The 12,858-nt window shown below is 44.0% G+C and overlaps 2 protein-coding genes across 5 annotated transcripts in view; one reads left to right on the top strand and one right to left on the bottom strand.

The window, feature by feature from the left end:
• LOC144505238 (protein INSYN2B-like) overlaps window positions 1-1,580 on the bottom strand; it is an 81,760-nt gene extending 80,180 nt beyond the window's left edge. For all 4 annotated transcript variants that reach the window (XM_078231260.1, XM_078231262.1, XM_078231259.1 and 1 more), the window contains exon 1: window positions 1,176-1,580. The gene's annotated coding sequence lies outside the window, so the exon portion shown is untranslated. The remainder of the gene's footprint in view (window positions 1-1,175) is intronic.
• LOC144505239 (dedicator of cytokinesis protein 2-like) overlaps window positions 1-12,858 on the top strand; it is a 618,318-nt gene that overhangs the window by 356,793 nt on the left and 248,667 nt on the right. The window lies entirely within an intron of this gene.

Here is a 12,858-nt window from a genome sequence, read left to right as displayed (position 1 = left end):
ATACTCTTCACCTTGCTGCCCCATTCCTCCTCTTGACATCCCATTGCTTCCTAAAGGATTTCAGGCTTTTAACTGCACCAGGGTGTGGAGGGGACAGAGAGGGGGGAGGGAGTGGGAGGGAGGGGAGGGGACTCAGTTCCAAGTGCTGGTTACCCTTAGTTTATGACTTGAGTTATGGGCTCGGACACAGCCCTGTACTCCCCCACTCACTTAAGTGCCTTTGGAGTGAAGGTTTGAAAGTTGAGAGTTTCATTTGAACTCACTTCATTTCTTTGCAATATTGGCTATTTCTCACCTACCTCTAACCAATCTGTAATGATTCAGAGTGAAGCGGAATGGCTTCTACTTCCACTGCCCAGCTTCAACTTTCAGAGGGGAAGAGAAAATAAATAAAATGTAAAAGTTGTCCATTATTTTAAGTTGGAGCAGGATTACTTCATCTGTTGTTCACTATTAACACCAGTCCTGCCAGTCCAAGTGGGGCTGCAGATCACAATCGACCAGTTTTCCACTGGCTGTACTGTTGATTAAAGTTTCTAACTGTCTTCCCCCACTTCCCCTGCCTGCCGCACTCCACCCCCAGACCCCCGCACCTCTTCCCCACACACACACCCCACACCACCCACCCCCCCCCCCCCCCCCCCCACCCGCCACACCCTCTCTCTCTCAACCTCTCTGTCTCTCTCACCCTCTCTCTGTCTTTCACCCTCTCTCTTTCTCTCCTTCCACATTCTTCCTGCACATCCTGAAGCTAGGGTGCACGACTGAATGATGGCAGCAACTTGCGACTGCCTAAATTCCACTCTTTCTGCTGGGGAAACTGAGGGGATAGAGAGCGAGGCAGAGGCGGCAGCTTTTGAACAACCTTGAGCGTGGGCTACCTTTCATATGGAACACCACATCAAACACCATCGGCGAACTTACTAGATACAGAGCAGGAAACAGATGTCAAGATCAAGTGATTGACCTGCAGCCCCTCTGTGCAAACATACCTGCCACTTCACAGATCATTAAAGGCGCAGGTTTAACACTGATTTAAGATGCTGGTTCAGACATAGAGGTTGAAACGCATCTACAGAAAAACATTTAACAAGTTGCCCACTTTTAAATGCCACATGTTTTATGGTAACGTTCCAAATTCTGCCGGTTCATATTGCGAGTGAAAGACTTCTTACCTGCCAGGTCCCCCATGCCATACGATATCCGGGACATACACTGACAGTGAGCACGGGATTCCATTTCCAGCTCTTCTCATGAGGAGACCCCTGAAGTTAATGCCCCGATGGAACCAGCTAAAAGCTTTAGCAAGGCTAATCCCTCAGCCACCCCTCCTCCCCTCTCCATCCCCCGTTCTGTCCGTGCACGGGGTAATCCAGTCAATTCATAACTCCTCGTCCTGCTGAAGTGCTGAGAGGAGAAAGCTTGGCGGAGCTTTGTTCAGTAATACTGTACCGTGCAAGCCAAGGATCAGCTTTAGTATATTTACAGCCTGAGCTGCTGCACTGCTAGCAAATAAAGCTGAAGCAGAGCTGACAGTGCTGTCGCTGTCTCTCTCTCTCTCGCTCTCTCTCTCTCTCTTCAATACACATTCCACGTGAGAACCGCCTGTACACCACACTCGGACCAGAGATGTCCTGGGTTAGCAGTAGAGGTGGGATTTGGGTAAATAATTATCCACATGTCAATCAGTTCAGACTCCCCACATCCGGTTCAGGCTCTAAATTACCCAGGCTTTGGCAATTGCTATTCCTCCATCCACAAGTCTCAAGCTGTTCATAGTCTGCCTGTCAGTGCAATCTGTTCTCCCCTGTGCACCATTAAAAGGGCAATGGAACTATGCTTTTGGTTCTGTTAATTCAATTATTACTTCTTAGTTCCTGGCTTGCCTGTCATGCCATCTTCATTTCCCCAAGTGAATCACCTTGGACTATTTATCATCCAACATGTTGCATCATAATCAGCTGTACCTTCTCTGAAGAATGTTCCCATGTGCATTGGCAACACTTCACCTCTTGCATCAAGAAAGTGAAACGTTTGAACTCCACTCCAGACAACTCTGTGAATGGAGGCGAGAATCTGGCCTCTCAATACTGGTTATTCACACAATGGGGTTGTTTAGGTTTGGATGGAGTGACAACTGGCTCAGTGTTAGCATTCCCGTCTGAGTCTGAGGGGTTGAGTTCTGGTGCCAATTCAGATCACCCTCAGCAAACCGAGAGGAGATCAACACACCAGTCTGGAGGTGGCACTGGGGGTACTTGAATGGAGCTGCATCACTCCAGAACCTCCTGTGTGAAAATTGAGTAAGAAAGTGTCCTACATCAGAATAGGACAAACCTTCTTTTGAACACTCCTCTCTCCTTCCCACTCTATTTGTTCATGGCTGAAGTATTTGTGGTAGACTTCCATAGACACCAGCTGATTCACTATATGTGAATGTTGCCAAGTTTTCCAATCTGAAGGCAAGATATCCAAACCCAAAACACCTTTCATCCAACGCCTTTTCCAATTTTGAAAACCATGAAACCGGCATTGTGATACAGCATCTGTTCTATTTTCCGTAAACGACGCTGCTTAGCTCAAAGATATTGGTCCTTAATGGAACTCAGATTAAACAGAAGCCAGTGATTGAATTTCACAGCCTTTGTGAAGAAGTTTCTTCTGCCCTCTGAAGTCTCTTCAGCACTAATTGATATTAAATTGACTATCTCATTCAGATAGGCCACAGAATAGCTTAGGAGGGAAGAAGAGATGTCACACTGGTGCATTAAGAGCAGTATCTGTCTTTGGCTTCACTTCAGAGAGGTCATAGATTAACCTGAGTGTTCCAGGACTCGGCACTAACAATAATGAGCGCAAAATTCACAGGAAATGATTTAACCACTCCCAATGGTTATGCTCACATTCATAAAGACACACACCTACAGAATCTCTCAGGCACACAGATACATGCGTGCACACAGACACTCATCTACACCCACACAATCTCACAGACACAGACATGCATAGCAACACAGAGATGCCCACATGATCTCAAAGACGTGCACACAAATAGATGCTAAAACAATCTCACAGACACACACGAACATACATAATCTCACAGGAACATGCACACATGCACCCACACCCCAAGTTAGGACAGGAACCTGCAGTCAGTAATGGCGCCAAAAACAAAGATGTAGTAGTGAAGTGGGAAGCAAATTCAGCCATAAATGAAACAAGATTTAGAAGAGGAAATCAATTGGGAAAGGTTGAAGCAAAATATTATCATTTTGAGGATAACCACTCCCTTGAATCCTGTAGATATAAAGATGCTGAGTGTTTTTCCTGTCTCAGGAAAGGCCATTTAAGGCATCGGTGCAAAAGCCAGTCAAGCCTACCCAGTAACCGATTAGGTAGAGCATCACACATATATAATGTAGAAGAAGCTAGCAGATGCTCACTCCCTGTTTAACTTGAAAACAGGCAAGATAGCCCCCATTTCTGTAATGTTCCTGGTAAATGGAAAGCCTCTTAAGATGGAACTAGATAACGGGGCATCTGATGCTGTGGTAGGTAAACAGACATTTCGGTACTTGAGAGATTGAGCCTCCCATTGAATTCAAAGAGTACTGCAGCAAAGTTAACAACTTACACAGGAGAAGCCATAAAAATAATGGGGATGACAACAGTGCCTGTAAACTATGAGCAACCGTCTGCCCAGCTTCCAGTAATGGTAGTGTCAGGCGAAGGACAAAGCCTTCTGGGCCACAATTGGGGTCAGGAAATCAGGTTAAATTAGACTGAGATTTTCCAAGTGCGGGCTGGAGGACTGCTTGAACTGATGAAGAAATATGAAAGTTTCTTCTTGACCAGCAAAATAAAAAACCTGCAGATGACGATTTGTGAATCCAGAGATGACCCCTCGATTTTTTAGGGCAAGACTAGTACTGGATGCCTTACGAAAAAACATGGATACTGAATAAAGAGATTGGAAGAACTGGGCATTATCCAATTAGTTCAGTTTGCAGATCGGGCAGCACCCATAGTCCCCGTGTTGAAGCCAGACATGACCATTTGCATTTGTGGGGACGACAAGTTAACAGTTAATCAGGCTGCCAAGTTGGACAAACATCCAATCCCAAAGATGAAGACCAAAGCTGGCTGGAGGTCAGGCATATCAGCAACTTGAATTAGATGATGCTTCCCAAGGCCATGTCATGATAAACATAGACAAAGGTTTGTTCCAGTATATATGCGTGCTCTTTGGTGTGTCATCAACATGTGCTATTTTCCAGAAGACAATAGTCTGTTGCAAGGGCTGCCTCGAGTTATACCTTAATGATGTTCTTACAACTGGATCGACAGAAGCTGAGCACCTTGCTAACTTAGAGGAGGTGCTAAAGAGATTTCAAGAAACTGGAGTATACCTCAAGAAGGAGAAATGTACTTTTCAAGCCACTGCGGTAGCATACCTGGAGTACCATGTAGGCACAAGGATCACACCCCACAGAAGACAAGGTCAGAGCCATAAAGGAGGCATCAGCCACCAAAAAAACATCTGAGCTTAAGTCATTTTTAGGGATGGTGTATTAGTATGGGCATTTATTTACCGAATGTGTCGATGTTATTGGTCCCTTTGCATACGCTGCTAAAGAAGCACCAGCGTTGGTTTTGGAAGATGACCCAGAAAGAAGCTTTTAATAGAATAAAGCAATTCCTACATTCTTCAAACTTGTTAGTACATTTTGACTAATCTAAGAAACTGGTGCTAACCTGTGATGCCTCTCCATTTGGGTCTTTTTAAAGAAGACAAGGCTGGATTCATGTGTTAAATGTTCAATAATCGGGGAGCGAGTAAACTGATTGTTGTTAATTGTATAAAAGAACTTAGAGGGGGAGAGATGTAGTGATTGTCCCTTTAAGGGTCAGTCGGCAGACTAAAGGTCACATGACCCAAGAAACCAATCAGGGACCAGGTTGGGGGTTCACCCTGGTAAGCAGGGTTTTCTGTTCCAGAACCTTTTCGGGAGCTGGCTGTAGCCACAAGGCTGCAAGCCTCTGTATAGCCGTTTCCTGTAAATAAATGTGCTGTTGTTTTTCTCTGAACTGGTGAACAAGAATTATTACACCATGATTGCTTGATGATCTCTTGAAAGCAGCCATTAGGCCTCATTTATTCAACTTATTTAAATCTCTTCGCTTTGTACCACAAACACTCCAGTTAAACTTAACCAACATCTCCCTGTCTTACTAAATCTATCTGTTAATGCTTCATTAGTGTTCAGGACAAGCAGACAGATTGATGCCCCCACCCTACTCTGTTTACTTATTTTATTTACCAATTGTTCTACCTCCTCCTCCTGTCCTGAATGCTCTGGCTTTCACAGGGCTATGCCTCCAAAGGCATTAACCGCCCACTTATACCTCACTCATAGTGAACCTCAGGAAGGGTATGCTGACAGACTACCTGACCTTGGTTGAGTATCACAGCTGAACCCACAGGAATGCCAGCAGGGCTCGCTGAATGGAGGTCAGGAGCAGGAGACCTGCCACATTTCCATTTCCGTGCAGCCATGAGGATTTTGTTTCTCTCTCAGCCACCATTTCAAACATGTCCGGCTTTTGGACATCTGGAATTTGGACACCAACCTGCAGAAATAAGTTGAGAAATACTTTGTCCTGGAGAAGACAGAGATGCACATTCCAATTTCCTACATCTTTAAAGTCAGGAAAAATAAAATCCAGTGTGCAGCTTAGCTGAGTGCATTGATCAAATCAGTTCATCTCAGTGTTTTGCTAAATAGACAGATTTATAATAACAATACTTAAAAAGTGTTCAATGAGCAAATGATACTGGTGGTGTCGATACTAATTGTAATGAGGGACTTGTGAATCATCAAACAAATTCAAGATTCCTTAAGTTATTAAAGGCTGTCAATGGTGGAATACTATGTGTGAGCAGTGGCTCAGTGGGTAGCAATCTCACCTCTGAGACAGAAGGTTGTGGGTTCAAATCTCATCGTGAAGACTTGAGCACTAATGCGGAAAGCGAGTTGACACCTACTTCAGTGCCGTAGTGAAGCAGTGCTAACCATGCTGAATAAGACGGTAAAGCCAAGCTCTACCCATACTTGTGGAATGTAGCTGTGGATAAAGTGGTTACCAGATGTTGGTGGCCTCTGCCCTGCAAAGCAATGTAATGGACGTGAAGCTTCTCGGAGATGTGCTGAGGTAAGTACAACTCCTTCACGTGTTATAAGAAAAATGTATTTACAATTCTAGCACAGTTATTCAATAGAGAAATTTCTGTTTGTACAGCATGCACTGTCCTCATACAGTCCGCAGCTATGATTTACACAGAATCGAACATTTTTATATCAAGGTTTGGAGCCACACTTCTTCTCGAGACTGTGATGTTCTTTTAGCTGGAGACAAGCACGACTCATTACATGGAAGTGTGTTTGACAAGTACACACTGTGTGACAACTGATCTAAGGATCTGCAGGAACATTCCTGCTGAACTGTGGGATAATTTGTTTTCCTCGAAGCTGTGGTGAGCTGATGTAATGATGTTATAATTAGACAGGTTGGAACAAAAAGAGGAAGGTTTTCCTTGGTCATTGGTGACTTGTGAGCATTGGTCGGAAGGGATGTTTGATTTTCCGACTATCGTATATCTTTGATATAAAGTCAGATTCTATGAGCTCATTCCCAAATGTTCAACAATCTTACTTGACAGAAGGAAAAGGCAAAGGGACCATGTTTTTGCTATGTTCAGATGCAACTAATCCAATGCTTTTGAGACCAGCCCTCCATTTTCCATCTTCCATCTATTCCAGATTTTCTTAAACACCGCTAACTCACATGAGATCCCTATTACCTGCAGGTTCACTGACCTACCTTGACTTATCAATCCCCTAATATCTCTGCTTTATCATTTTCACCCTTGTGTTCAAATCCCTCCAAGGCCCTGCCTTTCCCACTGGTGGGATCTTCTGGTCCCACTGAGGGCAAACCCCGGATTAGCAAGTCACACAAAACGCTGTAGATATTGACAGGACTGGAAGATCCTGCTGGCGGCTAATGGTGAGCCACATCCTCCAGCATAAAACACACTGTGGAGCAGCCAAAAAGTTGCGCCCCTTTCTTTGTAACGTTTTTCAGGCTCACAACCATTCAAAATCTGTGTGTCCCTCTAACTATGGCCTCTTGACCATCCCCACTTTCTTCACCCCACCATTGACAGCTGTATGTTCAGCCACACGCCAACATTCTGGAATTCCGTCCCTAAATGTCTGCCTTTCCTCCTTTAAAGTTTTCCTCTTTGGCTAAGCCTTTGGTGACCTGTCGTTTTTGGCTCTGTGTCAGTTTCTAGTCCGATTGCAGCCTTATAGATCGCCTTGGGATGTTTTACTACATAAAGGCACGAAACAAAGAGTAGGATTTTCCAGCTCCACCCATCACCGAGATCATCCAGTTCCGCTGAAAGTCAACGGACTTATGGCTGGCCTGCCACATCCCCTGTAGTGGGTCTGGAAAATCCTATCCAAATTTTCGTTGAAAGGGGTCTTAGTGAGTTTGCTGAAAGTTTCCAACCATTTGAACTGCTTCCCCTATCAGTTTGAGACAATGATCTGGCCAACATTACTGATTGTTGCTTAGGTTTTAGCAAAGGCTTTTTTTTCACTCAGTGCAGCAGAGATCATGTGAATATTCAGGCTGTATCCAGTTCCATCCCTCACAAGAAGAGATAGGGATGGGTCAGAGATCAACCCTTTGCCTTGTTGTCCAGCTGTGAAACAGTTTGTGGAAGTAGGGAGCTGATAAGGAAACCAAACCCCGAGGGAGAGAGAGACAGAATCTTCTTTAAGCCTAATGCTGACTGTATTCTGCGAGAATGCATATCTGAATTAGTCTGCTCACAAGGGTAATATGCCAGGTTTTTTAGTTTTGCATGCTATGAAGAATTTTAAGAAATAGATTCAATGTCACTATAATCAGAACTTACTCTTTGACATGCTACATGAAAAATAAATCAGCTAGTTGACTTATAATTGGCCACTTCTCCCTGAAGCATTTATCAGTCCATTTTTTTGAAGATAGAAATGCATATTTAGAACAGATGTGAGCTTACAGTATTCAGGTAATTAAATAAAGGTTCATTTGCTGCAAACTCTCAAGTCATGCTGTTATATATCTAGATATTGGTAGTTGAGGTAAACTCTGCTCACAAGGAATGCAGTGCTGGTGAGAACAGTGATAATGAGGCAGAGAACAGGACTGGAAGGGTTAAAATGCCGCAGAGCAAAGTGATCCCATGGCACATCAGCCTCCGGAGACTGAATGATGACCTTGTGGTATTATCTTTAGACTATTAATTCAGAAACTCAGCTAATGTCCTGGTGACCCAGGTTCAAATGTCGCCATGGCAGATGGTGGAATTTGAATTCAAAAAAACAATATGTAATTGAGAATCTGCTGATGATCATGGAATCATTGTTGATTGTCGGAAAAACCCATCTGATTCACTAATGTCCTTTAGGGAAGGAAACCTGCTGTCCTTACCTGGTCTGCCCTACATGTGACTCCAGAGCCACAGCAAACTGGTTGACTCTTAACTGCCCTCCAAGGGTAACGAGGGATGGGCAATAAATGCTGGCCAGCCAGCAACGCCCATATCCCATGAATGAATAAAAAAAAGAAACTGTGCATGAGTGAATGGTTCAATTCAGAGCAAAGAGTGACCCAGCACACAAATCTACTCTAATTATAGGGCGCACTGTAAGTTTCAGTTTCATCTTAGGTATTCTGAGATACACTGCTCCCGGTTATTCTTGTAAGTAGCCTGCACTCCCCAATATTATGCTAAACTCTTGTCAAGGAGTATGTGACAGTACATATATCTCTGTTATCTGAATTAGATATTGTTTCATTCACATGTGGTCTCCTGCCCATTCTTCCTAAATGTGGATGGCAAACAGGTTAGTGAGACCAAATCCTTAAATCTGCTATACTTCATTGGCAAATGAATGTTGGGAATAATTATTAGAATGGAATTTCATATTAATTTGACTACCTACATATTCTCCTTTGAGAAGAAAAATAATAAATGCGTCTCACTACCCTTATCTGTGGGCTCAATATCTTTTCTTAATTAGCTTTCTGGTACTGACTGCCTTTGGCTTGAGATGAACGAGTCAACCTTCTGGGCCAAATTCTCTTCCCATACTTAGCATAACTAATACTCCTGCTCAAGTATTTGTTTTTTTTTGCTCCTAAAATTTGCATAAAAGTTGCATTTATACAAAAGTTGTGAATTAAATCAACAATTGTTTTCCCAAGGGTATATTTTCAGTACATGCCTCACATTGCAAACATGAGTTGGAATATCCCCATGGTCGTGTTGCTATTTATTAGTGCATCAGAAATTATAGAATCATTGAATCTCTAGAATCATAGAAAGGGGCCATTTGACTCATCAAGGCTGCACTGACAACAATCTCACCCAGGCCCGATCCCTGTAATGCCACATATTTACCCTGCTAATCTCCGTGACGCTAAGCAGCAATTTACCGTGGCCAATCAACCTAACCCGCATATCTTTGGACTGTGGGATGAAACCGGAGCACCCGGAGGAAACCCACGCAGACACAGGGAGAATGTGCAAACTCCACACAGACAGTGACCTGAAGCCGGAATTGAACCCAGGTCCCTGGTGCTGTGAGGCAGCAGTGCTAACCACTGTGCCACCCATAAAATGGAATAATGAATCAATTAATGTCCTCAATCATTGTGGAAATTTCCTTCATATCTGACGCATTGCCATCTTAAATCCTGCCCATGTGCTGGTTTCTTTGGCTAAATGATGTGGAGATGCTGGCGTTGGACTGGGGTTTGGCTAAAGCCATTTGATTTTCAAACATGCTCAAGTTCATTTAGGGCTAATTATTTAACATAACACAATTACAAATTCTAGTAATGTCACAGCCTTTGTATTAACAAAGGGCCATTTCTCATGTAGAGTGGGTGGGGAGCAGCCCACATTTAAGTAAATCCCAGTGTCTTTAATATGTCTCATGCATATTTGCAGTCAAAGGTTTCAGCCTGAATTGAGTAGGCCGCAGACCTTAAGCTCAGTAATACGGGGTTTCATTGATGAGCTCTGGAGTGCTTTGGGCATGAAACATTACATTATCCACCTGCCAAAATCAGCAAAAGGAAATATAAATTTAATTACAATTTCCTTCAGTTCCAAATTTGCTGAAGGCTTCAATGCCAAGGAGAGATACTGAAAAACTCAAGGTTACACTTGTCGGCACTTTATTGGAATTTAAGTGACATATGTACATATATGTCTTATCGCTGTGTCAGATTTGCTTTTTATCTTGCTTCAGCAAGTGACGCTTTATGTGTGGAAGCCAGCACAATAATCAGTAGACACCTGTCCGCCAAATAGAAAATGCTGTGTCTTCGGCCAGTTCGTCCCAGTCAACACATTGACTGACAAGCATCTTTCAGGGAAAGAGAAAATTGGACCTATTTGCACTTGTCTGTCTTTTTTTTTAAATGACAAGACGAACTGAGTAGGAGCCAAGGATGTCAGAATACAGTGAGCTAACATTCAATTTATCTTGACAGTGCTGTGAGAATTTTTGTTACTGTGGTGATTGTCCCTTTAAGGATCAATCTGCAGAGTAAGGATCACACGACACAGGGAGCCAATCAGGGAGCAAGTTGGGGGGGGGGGGTGGGAAATCACCCTAGGCTGCTTGGGTTTCTGTTCCAGAATTTTCTCCAGAGCTGGCTGCAGCCAGGAGACCGCAAGCCTCTATATAGCTTTCACCTGTAAATAAACATGGTGTTGTTTTTCCCTTAACTGGTGGAAGAAGAATTATTACATTGGCGACAAGGGTAAAAGTGAGCCTCTAATTGTGTATACAGTTTCCATTGAAGTTGAGACAAAGAAGAGTAATTACAGAAGTGCCCGATTTGGATGGATAGATCCTTCCGATGCCTCCGTGGAGAACTGGACACAGACATAGAGCATTTGGGCTTTTAAGAACAAAGAACAATACAGCACAGGAACAGGCCCTTCGGCCCTCCAAGCCCGCGCCGCTCCCTGGTCCAAACTAGACCATTCTTTTGTATCCCTCTATTCCCACTCCGTTCATGTGGCTATCTAGGTAAGTCTTAAACGTTCCCAGTGTGTCCGCCTCCACCACCTTGCGTGGCAGCGCATTCCAGGCCCCCACCACCCTCTGTGTAAAATATGTCCTTATGATATCTGTGTTAAACCTCCCCCCCCCCCCCCCCCCGTCACCTTGAACCTATGACCCCTCGTGAACGTCACCACCGACCTGGGAAAAAGCTTCCCACCGTTCACCCTATCTATGCCTTTCATAATTTTATACACCTCTATTAGGTCACTCCTCATCCTCCGTCTTTCCAGTGAGAACAACCCCAGTTTACCCAATCTCTCCTCATAACTAAGCCCTTCCATACCAGGCAATATCCTGGTAAACCTCCTCTGCACTCTCTCTAAAGCCTCCACGTCCTTCTGGTAGTGTGGTGACTAGAACTGGGCGCAGTATTCCAAATGCGGCTGAACCAACGTTCTATACAACTGCAACATCAGACCCCAACTTTTATACTCTATGCCCCGTCCTATAAAGACAAGCATGCCATATGCCTTATTCACTACCTTCTCCACCTGTGACGTCACCTTCAAGGATCTGTGGACTTGCACACCCAGGTCCCTCTGCGTATCTACACCCTTTATGGTTCTGCCATTTATCGTATAGCTCCCCCCTACGTTAGTTCTACCAAAATGCATCACTTTGCATTTATCTGGATTGAACTCCATCTGCCATTTCTTTGCCCAAATTTCCAGCCTATCTATATCCTTCTGTCGCCTCTGACAATGTTCCTCACTATCTGCAAGTCCAGACATTTTCGTGTCGTCCGCAAACTTATTGATCACCCCAGTTACACCTTCAGACAAATGGAACAAAGGAGGAGGGAAAGGGAAAGGCAATCCCTCTGTGGGACCCAGCCTTACAAGTTGATTCGCAGCCTCACATCCCCAAGCACACCTGAATCCAAGTCATTCAGTGAGGTCGTTGAATTGGTAAAGTCATATTTCCATCCGAAACCGGTCAGTCATATTGCAGATATTTAAGTTTAGGGTAGGACAGGTAGCTGGTCTGGTTGGTCTTCTGCCCTGCCCAAGCGAGAACCATTATGCCATCAAGGTGTGAATGAAATCGAAAGCTCCTTTAAAAAGAGCAGGCTTCTGGCTGCTGTTGGAAGCACATTGAGGCAATCTTTCCCTCGATGAGCTGACTGCCTCTCCTTACGTGTATGCAATAATGAATTTGACCAGTGAGGTTCTCGTCAATCCTAAAGCAAAGCTCTCCTCTGTGGACTTCAAGCACTTGTCTTTGTTTCCTTGCCTCAGAAATTCTCTCTTTCATCTGCTGTTTGTTGTAACAGGCACACAAAGCGATCTGTAGCAGATGATGTCCGTGGAAGCTTGCTGTGTGCAAATTGGTTGCGGTATTTGCTCACTACTATAGTCACCGCACTTCAAAAGTACTTCATTGGCTGTGAAGCACATTGGGATGTCCTGAGTTTATGAAAGATGTGATCTTGAATATGCAAGTCTTTCTCAATATTTGGAGAGTATGCCTGTGCTTGGAATTGTACCAGCACTATTTTGTGTCCTGCAGGTGGCTGTCTGAACAAGTTTACAGTTGCCTCCGTGGGTTTTAGTCTCTCCTGTCACCAGAGTTTAGTCTGGAAGCAAATTCCATTAATCCAATCCAATTGATTGGTTGCCACTGTGCAAGATCTCACTGCAGGCAGACTGCTGTCATT

This window comes from Mustelus asterias, chromosome 16 (genome assembly GCF_964213995.1).
Source record: "Mustelus asterias chromosome 16, sMusAst1.hap1.1, whole genome shotgun sequence".
In the NCBI taxonomy this organism is placed as follows: domain Eukaryota; kingdom Metazoa; phylum Chordata; class Chondrichthyes; order Carcharhiniformes; family Triakidae; genus Mustelus; species Mustelus asterias.
The sequence above is the reverse complement of the archived record's forward strand: the minus strand, read 5'-3'. Positions and strand labels throughout refer to the sequence as shown.